This window comes from Urocitellus parryii, chromosome 4 (assembly GCF_045843805.1).
Source record: "Urocitellus parryii isolate mUroPar1 chromosome 4, mUroPar1.hap1, whole genome shotgun sequence".
Classification (NCBI taxonomy): Eukaryota; Metazoa; Chordata; class Mammalia; order Rodentia; family Sciuridae; genus Urocitellus; species Urocitellus parryii.
The window spans coordinates 68,633,217-68,649,487 of record NC_135534.1 but is presented as its reverse complement, the minus strand read 5'-3'; the positions used below and the strand labels follow the sequence as shown (position 1 = coordinate 68,649,487).

The window sequence follows — 16,271 nt, the reverse complement described above, 5'->3', positions numbered from 1 at the left end:
CACTATTGCCTCTTCCCTTTCAATCCTGGGAGAGTTATCTCTCTGATTGCTGGATGTGTGTTTTTATTTAAGGTATTTCTAGATGTTGTAGGATGTCAGAATAATTATGGCCCCAGTACTATCTATCAAAGATTGGGCATGCTTTATGTTTTCCTAGGATTGTTAGCTTTCTGAAATGAGGTTAATGTGCAGGCTTTATTCACCTGGTGTGAATGTTTATTACTAAAACTAAAAATATAGCAGGGAAGTTATCATAAGCAAAATATAGCAGGAAAACTGGCATTCCATATCCATAGTTAGATGGACCTCTGACCTGAAGAATGGGGTATCTCACTGAGGAGGCTACCATAGTATGCTCCTTGTCATACATGTCTAAGGGCTTCTATATCACCAGGGGATACCTGGTTGACTCTATCAGTATTTCCTAGCAGAGCTAGGAAAAGATGGAAGAAGTCAAGACAAAGTCCCTGAAAAGCATGATTCAGAGAAGAGCCTCTTCTTTCCTATTCCTTAGTCCCAGGCATAGGCTTAGCTCTTGCAAGAGGCTTTTTCAGAATAAGCTGTTTCTGTAGCCATATTTCCTTTTCTCTGCATCCCTAGACATGAGGTATAATTCTTTATTGGGGATTGCGTCTTCCTCCATTGTTACTTTACTCTCTTCCTTGTCCCTTTTTACCAGAATCCATTATTTCGAGACTGTACTTTTTCCCAGTTCAGAGAAAGAAGGTACAGGCCAACACAGGATACCAGGGCTCAGTTGAGGACCTGAAAAGAGTCTTCCTCAGCAAAAACAAATGATAACAAACATATTGACCCAAGTCTAAAATGTACATTCATTTTCAGAGCCAAAGGACTAAACACAACACAGACAAGAAGTAAACAAGAAACTGATTTGCTGGGACAAAGCCAAGCACAAAGACAAGGTAGTCCTGACTTAAGATCCCACAGCATGGAACATTTCTCTCCAAGCTGCATTCCTCAGCAGAATCACTCACTTAGGTGCATCTTCTTTTTATAGCCATGTGCCTCTAGGAAAGTGGAGGCTGTTCTTGGGTAATGATTATTTTTAGCTTGTCTCAATGCCATGTGTGGCTATGGCCTGAGATTTAGAGTCATGCCCACCTGGTTTGAACCCTGGCTCTTCTACTTAATTGGTATGTATCATAAGCAAATTAATTAGTCTCTTTAAGCCTCACTTTCCACAACTACAAAGTGGGGAGGGAAATAATACATATTAAAGGACTCTTGTATTAAGAAATTATATAATGTAGGGTCAGTATAAGGCATTTAGTTCAGTCCCTGATACACCATAAATAATCCGATAAACTACTTGGTGAGGCCTGTAGTGCCTCCCAAATTCATTCTCATACCACTCTCTGATGGTCAACTACCGTTGAGCCACACTGGCTCTTCTGTTCTTCAAAAGACCCAAGTTCTTCCCACTTAAGGCCTTTGTGCTTGCTTTTCTTTCTGTCTAGAATATATCACCTCCCCCACAACTTCCACATATCTGGCTTCCTCTCATCCTTCTGATATCAGCTAGTTCCTTCAAACAACATAGGTAGCTATGAGCATGGACTCTGAATTAGCTCTACCACTTATTGGCTCTGTAGCCTTGAACTTGTTACTTCTTTATTTTTTTATTTTTGATCCTGGGGATTGAACCTAGAGGCATTTTACCACTGAGCTACATCCCTGACCAATTTTATTTTCAAACAGGGTCTCACTAAATTGCTTTAGCCCTTGCTAAGTTGCTGAGCCTGGCTTTCAACTTGCAATCCTCCTGCCTCAGCCTCCTGAGCTGCTGGGACTACAGGTGTGCCCCAGTGCCAGCTCATGTTACTTTGTATTCTGATTTTTTTTTTATATAGGGTAACAATGTCTCTTTCATTAGACTGCTGTGAGAATTAAGTAATTCATACATATAAAGCATCTAGAATGCTGCTTAGCATGATGTAGTGACCCTCTGTAAAAGTTATTGCTATTTGCTGGGTGTTATGGCATACACCTGTAATCCCATGGCTTGGGCAACTGAGGCAGGATCATGAGTTCAAATATAGCCTCAGCAATGATAAGGCACTAAACAACACAGTGAGACCCTGTCTCTAAATGAGATACAAAATAGGGCTGGGGATGTGGCTCAGTGGTTGAGTGCCCCTGAGTTCAGTCCCCAGTACTGCCCCCCCAAAAGTGATTGCTGTTGTAATAAAATGTCAGAATCTTGTGGAGAGCCTCCTCAACCACTTTATTTAGCATTCTCCCCCAAACTGATGTGATTATTTACAAATTTAGGTATATTCCTACCATCTTGTTTCATGCTATTTATCCTGCTTTCTCCCCTTCAATTAGATTTATCTGTGATTTTTTTTTTCCTCTTCCTCCCATGGTTTAGAATTCACATATTCTTCTTCTATTATTTTAATGATTTGCTTTATCTCTTTTTTTAACCCAATTCTTTATTTGCAATCTCATTTGCGGGGGGGAGGGCAGTACTGGGGATTGAACCCAGGAGTGTTTAACCATAGATCCACATCCCCACCCTTTTGATTTTTTTAATATTTATTTTTTAGTTTTAGGTGGACACAGTATCTTTATTTTACTTCTGTGTGGTGCTGAGGATCGAACCTAGTGCCTCATGCATGCTAGGCAAGCACTCTACCACTGAGCCACAACCCCAGCCCCCTTTTAATTTTTTTGAGACAGGATCTTGCTGAGTTTTTAGGGCCTCACTAAGTTGCTGAGGCTGGTTTTCAGCTTGCAATCCTCCTGCTTCAGCCACCTGTCACTGGGATTGTAGGTGTGAGCCACTGGGCCAGCTTCCTTATTTGGAATCTAAAGTAAAACACCACCTCTCTGCTATTTAGAATTCAAGATCTTTAGAAAGTTCTGCTTTAGAACACTATTATACTGTTGGTGGGATTGTACCTTGGTACAGCACTGTGGAAATCAGAAGGAGGTTCCTCCAAAGATTAGGCATGGAACCACCATAGGACTCAGCTATCACACACCCTCAGTATTTGTCCTAAAGAATTTAAATCATCATGCTGTAGTGACGTATGCATATCCATGTTTATAGCAGCACAGTTCACAATAGCCAAACTATGGAACCAGCCTAGGTGTCCATCAATGGACGAATGGATAAAGAAAATGCAGTATATATACACAATGGAGTTTTATTCAACCATAAAGAAAAATGTAATTGTCATTTGCAGGAAAAAGGATGAATCTAGAGATCATTATATTCAGCGAAGTAAGTCAAACTCAGAAGGTAAGGAAGGTATGCTAGAGAGGAAAAAGTAAAAGAAAGGTGGGGTCAGATCTCAAAGAGATCAAAGGGAAGTCAGTAAAGAAACAGGGCCAAGAGATAGGGAGGGAGGGAGGGAGGGAGGGAAAAACTGGCATTTGAGTGGAAACTGAAAAGGGGAGAACAATTGGGGAGTGATATTGACCAAATTATATTGTTATATTGTGTGCATCTACAGATATGTAACAACAAATCTCATCATTTATGTACAACTATAATGCACCAATAAAAAAGGTGAAAAATAGAGCAAGTTCTGCTTTAATTCTGTTATTTCCTCTACATTGGTCTTTATTGTTGTCTAATCTTTTGATTCCAATTTGTTTTCCACCCTCTCTTCCCAATTTAGCTGTCATTACTATTTTATACTGTCAGTGCCTTGGAAACCCACATGTTCACCAATTTCTTTCACTACATTAGATATGCATGTTGGTTGGAAGGATAAATGACCACAGAAGTTAAAAGAGTGAACCAAGAATGCAGTATAGCATAGTAAGACATCTATAATAAATGCCACTAGCAAAAGTGGAAAGATCATAAGATTTACCTGATCATTACTTAGTATTTAAGTACTGTCTTGTATCTAATCGTATTTAGCTAATTCAGTCAATGTTTATGCCCCTACTTAGTGTATAGCCTCAATAGATTACACCAATGAGGCAATAGAGGAAAAGAAGATTCTGGCCTTTGGAAAATCCTATATGTTATAAATGAATAATAAAAGCTAGTGCTTCTTCATTACAGTATCTAGTAAGCACCTACTATATATGAAGTTATGTATTAGTCAGTGGGAATGACACTAAGACAAAGAAACTGATACTGGTGTTTCCATTCTAGTGGGTGAGGTGAAGGAAGGGAAAGCCAAATTAAAATCAGTTAGCAGGAGTTATTTAAATAATAAATGTTGTGCACACCTATAATTCCAGCAGTTTGGGAGCCTGAGGCAGGAGGATCATAAGTTCAAGGCAGCCTCAGTAACTTAGCAAGACCCTGACTAAAAAAAAAAAAAAAAAAAAAAAAGAAGGCTTGGGTTGTGGCTCAGAGGTAGAGTGCTTACCTACCATGCGTGAGGGACTGGGTTCGATCCTCAGCACCATAAAAAATAAAATAAAGATATTGCATCCATCTATAACTAAAAAATAAATATTAAAAAAATACAAAAACAGCTAGGGATGCAGTTCAGTGGTAGGGCATCCCTGGGTTCTATCTCAGTACTACCAAAAAAAATTTTTTTTTTTTTTTTACTGATCACCCACCAAGTCAGAGTTAGCTATAGTAGATGCTAGGAATACACCACAGAATGAAAACAAAAGTCCCTGTCTTCATGGAGTTTATAGTCCTTTGTGGGAAAGACTGATTATAAGAAAATATAAGATGCAATGGAGAAAGAAATGCAGGAGTAGAAAGTGTATGTGTGTAAGGTACAGTTTTAAGCAAGGTAAGGAAGGCCTCTAAAAATTTGACATTTAAGTGGAAACTGAAAAGAGGAGGAGAAGAACCATGTGGCTTCTGGAACAAGAATGTCACGAAGAACTGCTAGGATAAAAGCTCTGAGTCACAAAGCACTTGGATAGCCCCACTATGGGGATTGTGATAGGAGGTGAAGTCATAGATTACAGGGGAACAGAAAACTTGGGCCATTTTGAGAAATGTCATATTGACTGAGGGAAATAACATTAGGAAAAAATTAAATGTTAAAATGATTAAATAAAATATGGGTTGAATTATATGTCTGAAGCCAGCCGGGCCGCATACACTTTATATCAAGGAGAGGGGGGGGGGAGAAGAGGCATGAATACCCCAAACACTTTTCCTTGTACTATTTTGTTTTTATCCATGTCTCAACTAAAGGTGATTTATCTTACATGATTTTGGAGTTTTTCCTCCCAAATTTTGAGGTATGAGAAGTTTTCAATTCCAGTAACAGTAGAATAGCTTATATTAGATCAAATCTTGTACAGGAAAAAAATTATAAACTTAAAATATGTAAAATAAGTGTCTGAAATCACCAAAGAACAACCAGAAAGAGTAGGTAAAAACTAGAGAAATTTTGATTTTTAAAATACAGGAAAGATATGTATTATATCTTGCCTTCTGAAGGTATCTTCCAGTGTACACAAGGAACAGTAATAAATAGAAGCCAAGCAGAAAGTTGTACATTTGGCCTAAAGAGTTTGAGATCTACAGTGCAACTAGAAATTGAACAGAAAAATCCTGGAAGTCGGGAACAACAAAAAATCTGTGACTAAACACAACTGATAATGGTACAGCTACTTGTATGGTAGGCACAAGGCCCTGGGTTCAAGGCTCAGTCCCTAGCACTGCAAGAACAAAAAGATTTAGTTGACCCTTGTACTCTGATGAGTAAAACTTTCAGGACCCAAGGAGGAAACAAGGAAGGAGAAACTGCTGAACTTTCAGCTGCTTCCCACCACCAGGAGACATGTTGCAGTTTGAGACCTGCCAAATTAGAACAGCTTGGTCAACACCTTGAACTTTCCATTGAAATCTAGAGGAGTACAACCTAGAATAAAAATTGTGTCCCCACACTTAGGGAATGACCATAGGACTGGGCACCATACCAAAATAGATCTGTTTCAAGAAAACTGTAGATTAATCCTCCATAAATTCAATGTTATCCTTCAGAAAATGCCTGCTAAAACAGAAATCACTCTGTAGAGAAAGATAACAGGACCAGAATCTCCTAGATGTATCATGCTCAACGTTTGAAGAAGCACTTCCAGCTGGGACCAGCGTCACACATCTACAATCCCAGTGACTTTCACGGTGGAGGCAGGAGGATCACAACTTGAGGATAGCCCCTGCAGTTCAACAAGATCCTTGCTAAATTGCATAAGCTAGCCTCAAAAGAAAGAAAGAAAGAAATAGATAAATAAGGACTAGAATGTAATGCAGTAGTAGAGCCCCTGGGTTCAAGCCTCAGTACCACAAAAACATTTTTTTAAATGAAACTTTTCCAGTATGTCTTTTTATATGCAAGAGAAAAATCAGTTTTTAGAGACCCTCTAACAACCCACATGTTGAAATTAGCAAAGACTTTTAAAACCTATGATAAACACGTTAGGGTCTACAGTAAAAAAAAAAAAAAAATGGATGTAATAGGTGAACAGATGGGAAATTTCTGAAGAGATTTGGAAATTGAGGGCTGTAAAACAATATAGAAACTTTGGAATTAAAAGTTATAGTATTCAGTAAACTAATTGGTGAGAAGAATAGAAGACAGAATGAGGGAATATGATAGACCAAGATAAATCATTCAAACCAAAGAACAGAGAAAAAGATTGGGAGAAAAAAAATACCAAAGCTCAGTGATTTATGGACTAGTGTCAGGAAATCTAACTTGTAGTGGAGTTCCAGAAGGGGTAGGGGAAAGGGAGAAAAATACTTGAAGAAATATTAACTAAATTATTCCAAATTTTATCATAAATAGCAACCCATAGATCCTGGAATTTCAGTTAATTTCAAATAGGATCAACACAAAAACATACCCAAGCTCATTATCATCAAGGTGCTAAAAACAAAGATACAGAAAATATCTTCAAAGTAGTTAGAGAAGAAACACACACACACACACACACACACACACACACACACACACACACAGTTTCTTCCAAGGTGATAGCTGCTTTTATCTGAAATAATGGAGACTACAAGATGATGTAGTGACATCTCTACAGTCCTAAAAGGGAAAAAAAACTATTATCCTAGTTTCTATACCCAGTGAAAATTTCTCTTTTTTTCTTAAATATAAAGGCAAAATAAAATTGTCATTTTTTTAAAACTGAGAATGTGTTACCAGACAACTCAGAATATAAGAAATACTACAGGCCCCTTGAGACCAGGAACTGTGGCTGTCATCCTACGTACTTCTGCCTAACACAGTCTCATCATTGTAGGAATGCATTTTTCTTCATGCTCCATACATACTTGCTAGGTATAAGGCATGATACCAAGACATTAATTTTATTTCATATCCTCAGAACAGCCTAACAGGATAAGCATATTATTGTCTTTATTTCTCAAGTGAAGAAAGAAGGCATAGAGAATATAAGCTGTGATACAGTAAAGTGGTACATCATCTTAGACTATGTCCAGTGAAAAATTCTTTTTAAATATGAAAACAAATTTTTTAAATGCATTGCTGGGGATGGGACCCAGGGCTTCACACATACTATATCGTAAGCAAGCTGTCTACACCCCCAGAACTCATATATATATTTTAAAGCTGAGAAACTGTGTTACCAAACAACCCCTAATATAATAAGTACCCCAAAAAAGTACTTCAATAGTGTGTACCTCTGTGGATACAGAGTTATTTCAAATAAATTATAATGATATAAGAGAATGGCTGTGAGAAGGAATGCTGGAACTGAGTTATCAACAGCTTTTAAAGATCTGGCTTACAGGTTTGGGAAATTGTGTTATATTATCCATGCAACTCTTTTAGGGCTATCCATCACACCATTTCCCCTCATCTACTTTTATACCATTTATTCTTATTGGGGTGGGGGAGGCAGCAGAGCCTTGCATTCTGTGTTTTGAAGTCTGACTCTGCCAGTGTCATGACCAAGGCATTTATATAAGGAATGCAAGGATTAACATTTGGAAACAGTGCAATTCATTGAATTAAGAAAACAATGGAGAGCCGCAGCAACCAGGCAGCACAGCTTTGGAAGGCTCCCATGCCCACCAGGATGCCCAAAAGAAAGGTCAGCTCCGGTGAAAGAGGAGCCCAAGAGGAGGTTGGCCAGGTTGTCAGCTAAACCTACTCCTGGCAAGTCAGACACCAAGCCCAGGAAGGTAGTGGGTAAGGCTAAATACTCAGACAAAAATATTCAAACAAAAAAGAAAAGGATAACAAAGGGAAAACAGGCTGAAGTGGCTAACCAAGAAACAAAAGAAGATTTACCTGCAGAAAATGGAGAATTTGAAAATGAGGAGAGTCCAGCCTCTGATGAAGCAGAAGAGAAAGAAGCCAAGTCTGTTAATAATATGCCATGTCTTTTTTTATCAACTATTTTGTAAAAGCAAGTTTTTTAGTAGTTCTAAAAACGTCTCTAAAAAAGAGGGAATCCCACCTCCTCCCATTTTTTTTAAGTGTAAGTGCCTTTTTTTTAAGAAGTGAAATCATTTGCCAGTTGTTTAGTTTGGGATACAACCATAAAATAGTGGGATATTGAATTATGGACGGCTTGGACCATGTCTGGTATCAGCTTAACACTTCATAAGCGGGGAGTTAGTTTTATATCCTACAATACAAAGCATATTAAATGGCAGTTTGGAGTCACAGTCCTGCATTTAATGTCTTGAACATTTTAAATTACTTCTATTCCTGTGTTTTTTAATAGAATTTCCTATAGAATTTTTAATAGTGGTTTCCTAAAGAAGACCACTCCTGGATTACTGCTGTCAAATTATGTGTACTCTGTAACATCTTCGGTCATAGGAATCTAGTTTTCTTAATAATTTTTTTAATGTGATGTGAAAGATGGAAAATTTGTGTATGTAGTATGTATGACAAAGTTATCAATTAATGAGACCTAAATAACAGCAGCATTCAAAGATAGTGGTATTCGATATTCTCTTAAGGATAATTTGCCTCCAAATTCAAAGCTGGAAAGTCATTGGAATAACTGAAAAGAATCAGTATAAGTCTTTTTTGTCCCCAGCCCTATTTTGTATTTTATTTAAAGTCAGGGTCTCACTGAGTTGCTTAGTACCTTGCCATTGCTGAGGCTGTCTTTGAACTAATGATCCTCCTGTCTCAGTCTCCAGAGCCACTGGGATTATAGGCATGCACCACCGCTCCTGGCTAGTATAAGTCTTTTTAGATTTATGGTACATGTGTTAAGAATTGTGTACAAAGTGAAATGTCTCAATATAGCCAATAAAATCTCAGTTATGAAGACTAATGGAGACAAATCACTTGATCGTATGATTTTTTTTTTTTTTCTTAAAAAGGAGCAGAAGGGAACTTTCTACAGGGTGTTAGAAATATTTGGCATCTTGGGGCTGGGATTGTGGCTCAGAGGTAGAGCGTTCGCCTAGCATGCGTGAGGCATTGGGTTCGATCCTCAGCACCACCTATAACTAAAAAATAAGTATTAAAAAATATTTGGCATCTTATTGTTAGTAGTGTAATATGGGTGTCTACAGTTATCAGAACCCCCTATCTGAACACCTAAAATTACACTGTGTACTTTTATCATAAATATGTATACCACAAATTTTTAAAAAATATTTGTCTTTTAGGTTGACACAATATCTTTATTTTAATTTTATGTGGTACTGAGGATCAAACCCAGTGTCTCATGCATGCTGGGTGAGCGCTCTACCACTGAGCCACAACCCCAGTCCTACTTCAAATTTGTAAAAAGGGAAAAAAGGCTTGTATACTAATGTTTATAGCATGTTTATTCACAGTAATCAAAAACTAGAAACAACTCAAATAGGCACTGTATTTTTCAGTTGCAGAAGTCATATTCTTTTCAAATATTCAAGTAATACATGTAGGCCCCAGCCATACTTTGTTTAATTTTCTTATGAATCTAAAGAGGAAGGTTGTTTTTATGTTAGGAAGTGGGGTTCAAAAAATTGGTCCTGTTCAAGATGGTGGCATTATGAGAGGTAGGTCATCTTTTACCATGATGGTAAACAGTGACTATCCATTCAACTCAGAACCCAGGTTGCCAGAGTCCCAGTCTAGAGCTAGGCAACTTCTCATTGAATTAACAGAAATTTTGGTAAAAATTCACTTCTCACTATTATCAGCCGGTAGGAAATCTGTTATGTTTGTCAACTTGTTGATAAAACCCTTTTCTAAAGAAAAGCCTTACCTTTCTTATTTCCCTGTGATTTTGAGTTTACAGTTAACTAGGAGGATGCCAAGGCAAGGAGATGGCCAAAGACATTTTAATTAAGTCGAGAGAGACTTGCTTTTAATCAGGTCTTCAGTGTTGCAACTTCTAGAAAGTATCTTGGGATCTCTTGATCTTGCCATATCAGCACTTTAATTTGGTACTCAGGATAAGTGTTTGGAGAGTCAGTGATAAACTAGCTAGCTTCCCTGTGGAGAATACTAAAGCCTCTGGAGATCAAGTCTCAAATTAGACTACAAACATGTGCGATTACAACTGGAAGTAATGTGTACAGGAGGAGTTATAGAGTAGATGGTTGAGAAATCTGAATAGTCTTTTTTTCCCCTTTGTTCTTTTTATACATGATAGTAGAGTGTATTTTTTCTTTTTTCTTTTTTTAGAGCGAGGGAGAGAGGGAGAGAGAGAGAGAGAGAGAGAGAGAGAGAGAGAGAGAGAGAGAATTTTTAATATTTATTTTTTAGTTTTCGGCGGACACAACATCTTTCTTTGTATGTGGTGCTAAGGATTGAACCCGGGCCGCATGCATGCCAGGCGAGCGTGCTACCGCTTGAGCCACATCCCCAGCCCCAGTAGAGTGTATTTTGACATATTATACATACATGGAATATAACTTACTCTGATTAGGATTCCATTCTTGTGGTTGCACCTAATGTGGAATAGACAGTCTTAAAAACTTATTCATTCTGATTTTTCTTGTATGTAGTGAGCATTTACTGATGGTCTCCCCTGAAGCATCCCCTCTTCCTCCCTCCTAGCATCACCTTAATTTCTGTTAAGACAGCTGTGTGGGTCTGAGGAAGCTGGCTCCATCTACCGTATACATCCAGTGTGGCCAGGAAGCATATTCCATTCTCCTGGGATTGATTATTTGGATTGGATATGTAACCTAAGCAGGTACAGCCTGAATGTGTACTAGTTGGTGTGATGTGTAGATGTAGATCTTTATTCTGCCGTGATTTGGTTAATATAAAAAATGATGATCAATTTTATGATCTCACCCTGGGCTTACAAAGAGGTTCATACTATTACAGATGAACAGTTTGGATGAAGGGGAAAGATAAGCTATGCCGTTACATTAGGTCTGCTCTGAGGATTGAATGGGATCTTCACTACAAAGTACCTGTAGAAAGTCTGGAATAAAATATAAATGAAGTTTTAAAGACTCTGAATTACTGATGACAAAACATACAAAGAATATCTCAAGAAATAGAAATGTATTGGAATGATACTTCTACCCCAGAGTAAAAGCTCAGAAAATTGAAGGAAGAGTTTTAGTTATCAGGGCAACTCTGGTGGCCTTGGGCACACAATCATATTTCAGTGTCCCCAGAGTTCTTTCTGTGTCTCTCTTGCTTATCTGTTATTGGCTTTCTTTTCTTGTGTAGACAAGCTTTCTCCAGAGATAGGAGAGGTCACCCTTAGCCTCCCGTCTCTGACCCAAAAGACAAGGTTCCTTCTCTTGCAACTCCAAATTAAAATCCTAGGGTAGGACACACAGCTTGGGTTATACTTCTACCCCAGAACTAATCAGTATGACCTAGACACTGGAGAACCCTAGTAGTCAGCCTAGGACTATATGTGTTCCACCTGACATTGGCAGGGTATGTGTGCGGTGGTCTGAGGGCAGCCCCACCCTAAAAGCAATTTCCCCCAAGAGGAAGGGAAATGGTGCTGAGTAGTAAAACACATGTCCATAGTTACTTAGTATTGCTTTTTGTCCCAAGCAGATTGTTTCTCCTTATCTCTCTAATGGGATGGGGGAAGGGAAAATAAGATTAACAGGGGAAGAGAAAGAAATGAGAATTTCATTATGTATTTACTATGTAGTAAATAAAATTCCCATGCATCCACCTATTATATCTTATTTAATATTTATTATAATACTGTAAGGTAGTTAATATGTCCATTTCAGCCAGAAACAAGCTTAGCCTAAGAAACTAGCCCAGGACCATAGAAGTAATAGAGCTGGGAGCTGAAGCTGGGTCTACTTTTCTCCAAAGCCTACTGGGCTTCTGCTGTACTATGGTCTTCAAAAATAATTGGGCTAGGGGCTGGGGCTAGGGCTCAGCGATAGAGCACTCGCCTAGCATGTTGGAGGCACTGGGTTCAATCCTCAGCACCACATAAAAATAAACAAAATAAAGATATTGTGTCCAACTACAACTAACTAGATAAATAATTGGGCTGGTGCTGAGGCTCATCAGTAGCACACTTGCCTGGCATGTGTGCAGCACTGGGTTCAATTCTCAGCACCACATATAAATAAATAAAATAAAGGTCTATTAACAAATAAAAAAATTTAAAAAAATAATTGGGCTAAACATATCTGGTTAACATGACAGGCCCCCTTACTCCCTTCTGTGAACTCCATTTTGTGTCCCATCCAAGATTCTCATGCTGAAACCCTAATCCCCAATGTGATAATATTTGGAGGCAGGGCCTTTATGAAGTAATTGGGTCACCAGGGTGGAGCCCTCAGGTTTCCATTAGTGTCCTTATAAGAAGAGACCCAAGAATTTGCTTCCTCTCTGTTCTCACCATATATGAAACAAGAAGGCAGCCATCTGTAAATGAGATCTGGTGCCCCTTGATCCTGACTTTTAAGCCACCATAGCTGAGAACAATGGATGTATGTGGTTGAAGCCACCCAGCAACTCAATCTAAAATACCTCCCTAGTCACTTTCCACAGTCTCTCCCCATCACAAGCCTAGATTAGAATCTGAAACCTGCTCCAAACCTGGTCTCATCCCACAGTAGACAAAGGACGTGTTCTTTTAAACAAAAATACTTGTGATTGACCTAAAACTTTAGAACACACTTCTAAACATGACTTTTTTCTTAAAAATGAAGAAAAAAATAGAATATGAGCTATTATTCTTTATCTGAACCCTACTATTTACTAACTATGCAGTATATTCTGTGTCTCAGTTTATTTGTCCTTAGAGAGGCTCATGATAGAACCTAGCTCATAGGAGTTATTGTGAGAATTGAAAGAAATTTAATATATAAAGTGCTTAGAACAGTATCTAGTACATAGCAAGTAGTATATCCATTTAATTTCTTTATTAGAATTAGTGCTAGTAGTAGTAATAGCAGTGGTGCAATAGTAGTAATAGTAGTAGTAGTAATAGTAGTAGTAGTAGTACTGGGTATTTAACTTAAGGACTCTTTACCATTAAGCTACATCCCCAGCCTTTTTTATTTTATTTAATTATTTTGGTACCAGATATTAAGCCCAGGGACACTGAAGCCACATTTCCAGGCCTTTTTTATATTTTATTTTGAGACAGGGTCTCACTGAGTTGCTTAGGGACTCGCTAAGTTGCTGAGGCTGGCCTTGATTCACGATTTTCCTGCCTTAGCCTCCTGAGACACTGGGATTACAGGCATGTGCCATGATGCCTGGCTTATTTTTTTATTTGGAGACAAGGCCTCACTAAGTGGCTTAGGACCTTGCTAAATCACCCAGGCCAGCCTCAAACTTGTGATTTTCCTGCCTGGGCCTCCCAAGTTACTGGGATTATAGGTGTGCCCTCATAATAATAATAATATGAGTAGCAGACTCATATTAATAGACTCTTCTGCTTACTGACAAACCAGGAAGACTTTTTGCTTGAGGAATCTTCATTGTGTTGCTTGGATTCACATCCAGAGCAAAGGAGCAAACCCCATTATACTATAACCAAAGGCAGAAACAAACTACTACTTATGGACCTGGGAGCACAGTTGTAAGGGGAAAACAGTCTTTTTACATATCTGGTCCTGTATAAGCACATTTGATCAACATTTCCCCATATTTTAAACATAGAGTTTAAATCAGTTTCCCTCTATCACAATGGGCCATGGATGAGTCTGGAATGTAGAGTTTCCATCTCTGAGGTACTGAAGCTGATTTGTTAGAAGGCTGATACGTATAGTGGGAGGGTCTGCATATTTGAGGCAGGGACCAGAAGCCATAGAAAGCCTGTGTGTGCAGCTTCAGGATAAAATGGAATATGATTTCCTCAGTGAGATGTGGGGCAATTGGCAGAAGTTCAGTGTTACAAGGCTCCTACAGAGAACCTGAAGAGTAATCTGTTTGACACGCATCAGTCAGTGGGGCAAAGAGGGAAATGGAAGGTTTACCAATGACTATGTAAACTTGATAAGTTTTGGGTCACCCAGTTTGGGGGACCCTTCTCTGACCTTCTCTAACTCACTTCAGAGTAGTACCTGATTCTTGAATTGGATCTGAAACTCATTTGTAATTGATAAATCTTGAGATTTTGCCTCTGTATCAATGGGCATATTGGAAATTATGCTTCTGTTAAGTTCTTCAGTAATTGTAGTCTGACTTTTGTATGTCTCTGTAATTTTACTATGTGTTTGCTATAAACTAAATGACTTTTCATGTTAAACAATTTAAAACAAGTATTTCAGCCATGTGAACAACTACTTCAAAATGAAAGTGAATAGTCATAGCCAGGTACTACAACACAAGCCTCCAATCCTAGCAACTCAGGAGGCTGAGGCAGAAGGATCTCAAGTTCGACGCCAGTCTGGGTGACTTAGCAAGACCTTGTCTTAAAAAAATTAAAAGGGTTCAGTGCCCCTTGGTTTTATCCCCATTGCCACCCAAAAAGAGAGATTGAATAGTTGTGCCTTTGCTTTCAAAATGTTCAGAAAATGGACTGAGAATATTTTGTAGTAGTAGTAACTGAATTCAAATACCCAAACAATCCAGAGTATACAGTTCATGGGCTTTCCTTTGTTGCAAATGTCCCTGGGTATGTGAAATAGAGTTTTCATTACATGCTGTAATTAATACAACAGTTAAATAGACAATGCTGTTATTGTTTTGAAGATTCAACCTAGAAACTGCATTCTAATATTTGGTTTTCTTCCTACCCCCATGCCTTATTTTATGTTTAGAATGTTAAAAACTGCAGCATGTTCTTTCTTAGTTCTTAGTTCCCTGGTATGTCACCCACTAAAAGATAATGGGTATCACCTTTGTAACTTCTCTAGTACTATGTGTCTCCTTTTGTTATGGAACTTATCTCCTTGTATTAACAGTTATATATGATCTCTCTACAACTCCACTAGAATATCAGAACCTTGGGGAGAGGGATTTTTAAAAATTCATCTTTGTACTTTTTAGCATTCAACACAACCCACCACATTATAGGTTTTCTTTTTCTTTTTTTGGTACTGAGGATTTAACCCAAGGGCACTTAACCACTGAACCATATCCCCAGCCCTTTTTGGTATTTTATTTAGAGATAGGGTCTCACTGAGTTGCTTGGGACTTGCTAAATTGCTGCGGCTAGCTTTGAACTCACAACCCTCCTGCCTTAGCCTCCTTGAATAGATCTTTATCTTACACATTAAGAGATGGATGATTAGTAAAGTAGAACAACTTGACTAAAACATCTAGGAAGTGGCAGAACTGGGACTAGAACCCAGAACTTTAGAACTCTCCTCACCCCCAAGTCTTTCTGTTAGAGAAAGTATTTGCTAACTTAGATGATAAGGTTCTACACAGACATATTTTATAATGAGTTCAGAAATGGCACAACAAAAGCAAACCTGTGCTAAGTATAGATTATATGTATTGTGGTCTCTTTAAAATTTTGTTTTTCTTTGAAGGCTGATGACAGGGTCATGAGATTGGAGAGACACAGTTGTAAAACTGTGTGGAAAATATGTTTTGAGGAAGTGGTATTTTTGGATTACAAAACTAAATTGGGATCAACTTGACTTTTTAAGTCACTTATTGGAATGTATGACTAAAATTGGCCTGTTAAATGTGTAATAATACAGTATAGGTTCAATCAAACTCTCTGATTTTATTAAATCATTACAAAAAAAAAATGGGTCTCATGGAAAATTAACAGGGACTGGAATACTTTTAAATGTAGAAGTCTCAGATTCTAGCCAGGCATGATGGCACACGCCTGTAATCCCAGTGGCTCACTCAGGAGGCTAAGGCAGGAGAGGAGAATTGCAGGTTCAAGGCCAGCCTCAGCAATTTAGGCCTAAGGAATAACACAAAACTTAGGTATCCATCATTGAACCCTAAGAGGCTGGT

At 38.3% G+C, this 16,271-nt stretch overlaps 1 protein-coding gene and 1 pseudogene across 1 annotated transcript in view; both read left to right on the top strand.

Moving 5' to 3' along the window:
* Window positions 1–16,271, top strand: part of Gab2 (GRB2 associated binding protein 2) — a 181,642-nt gene that overhangs the window by 30,448 nt on the left and 134,923 nt on the right. The window lies entirely within an intron of this gene.
* LOC113181685 (non-histone chromosomal protein HMG-14 pseudogene) lies at window positions 8,017–8,347 on the top strand (annotated as a pseudogene).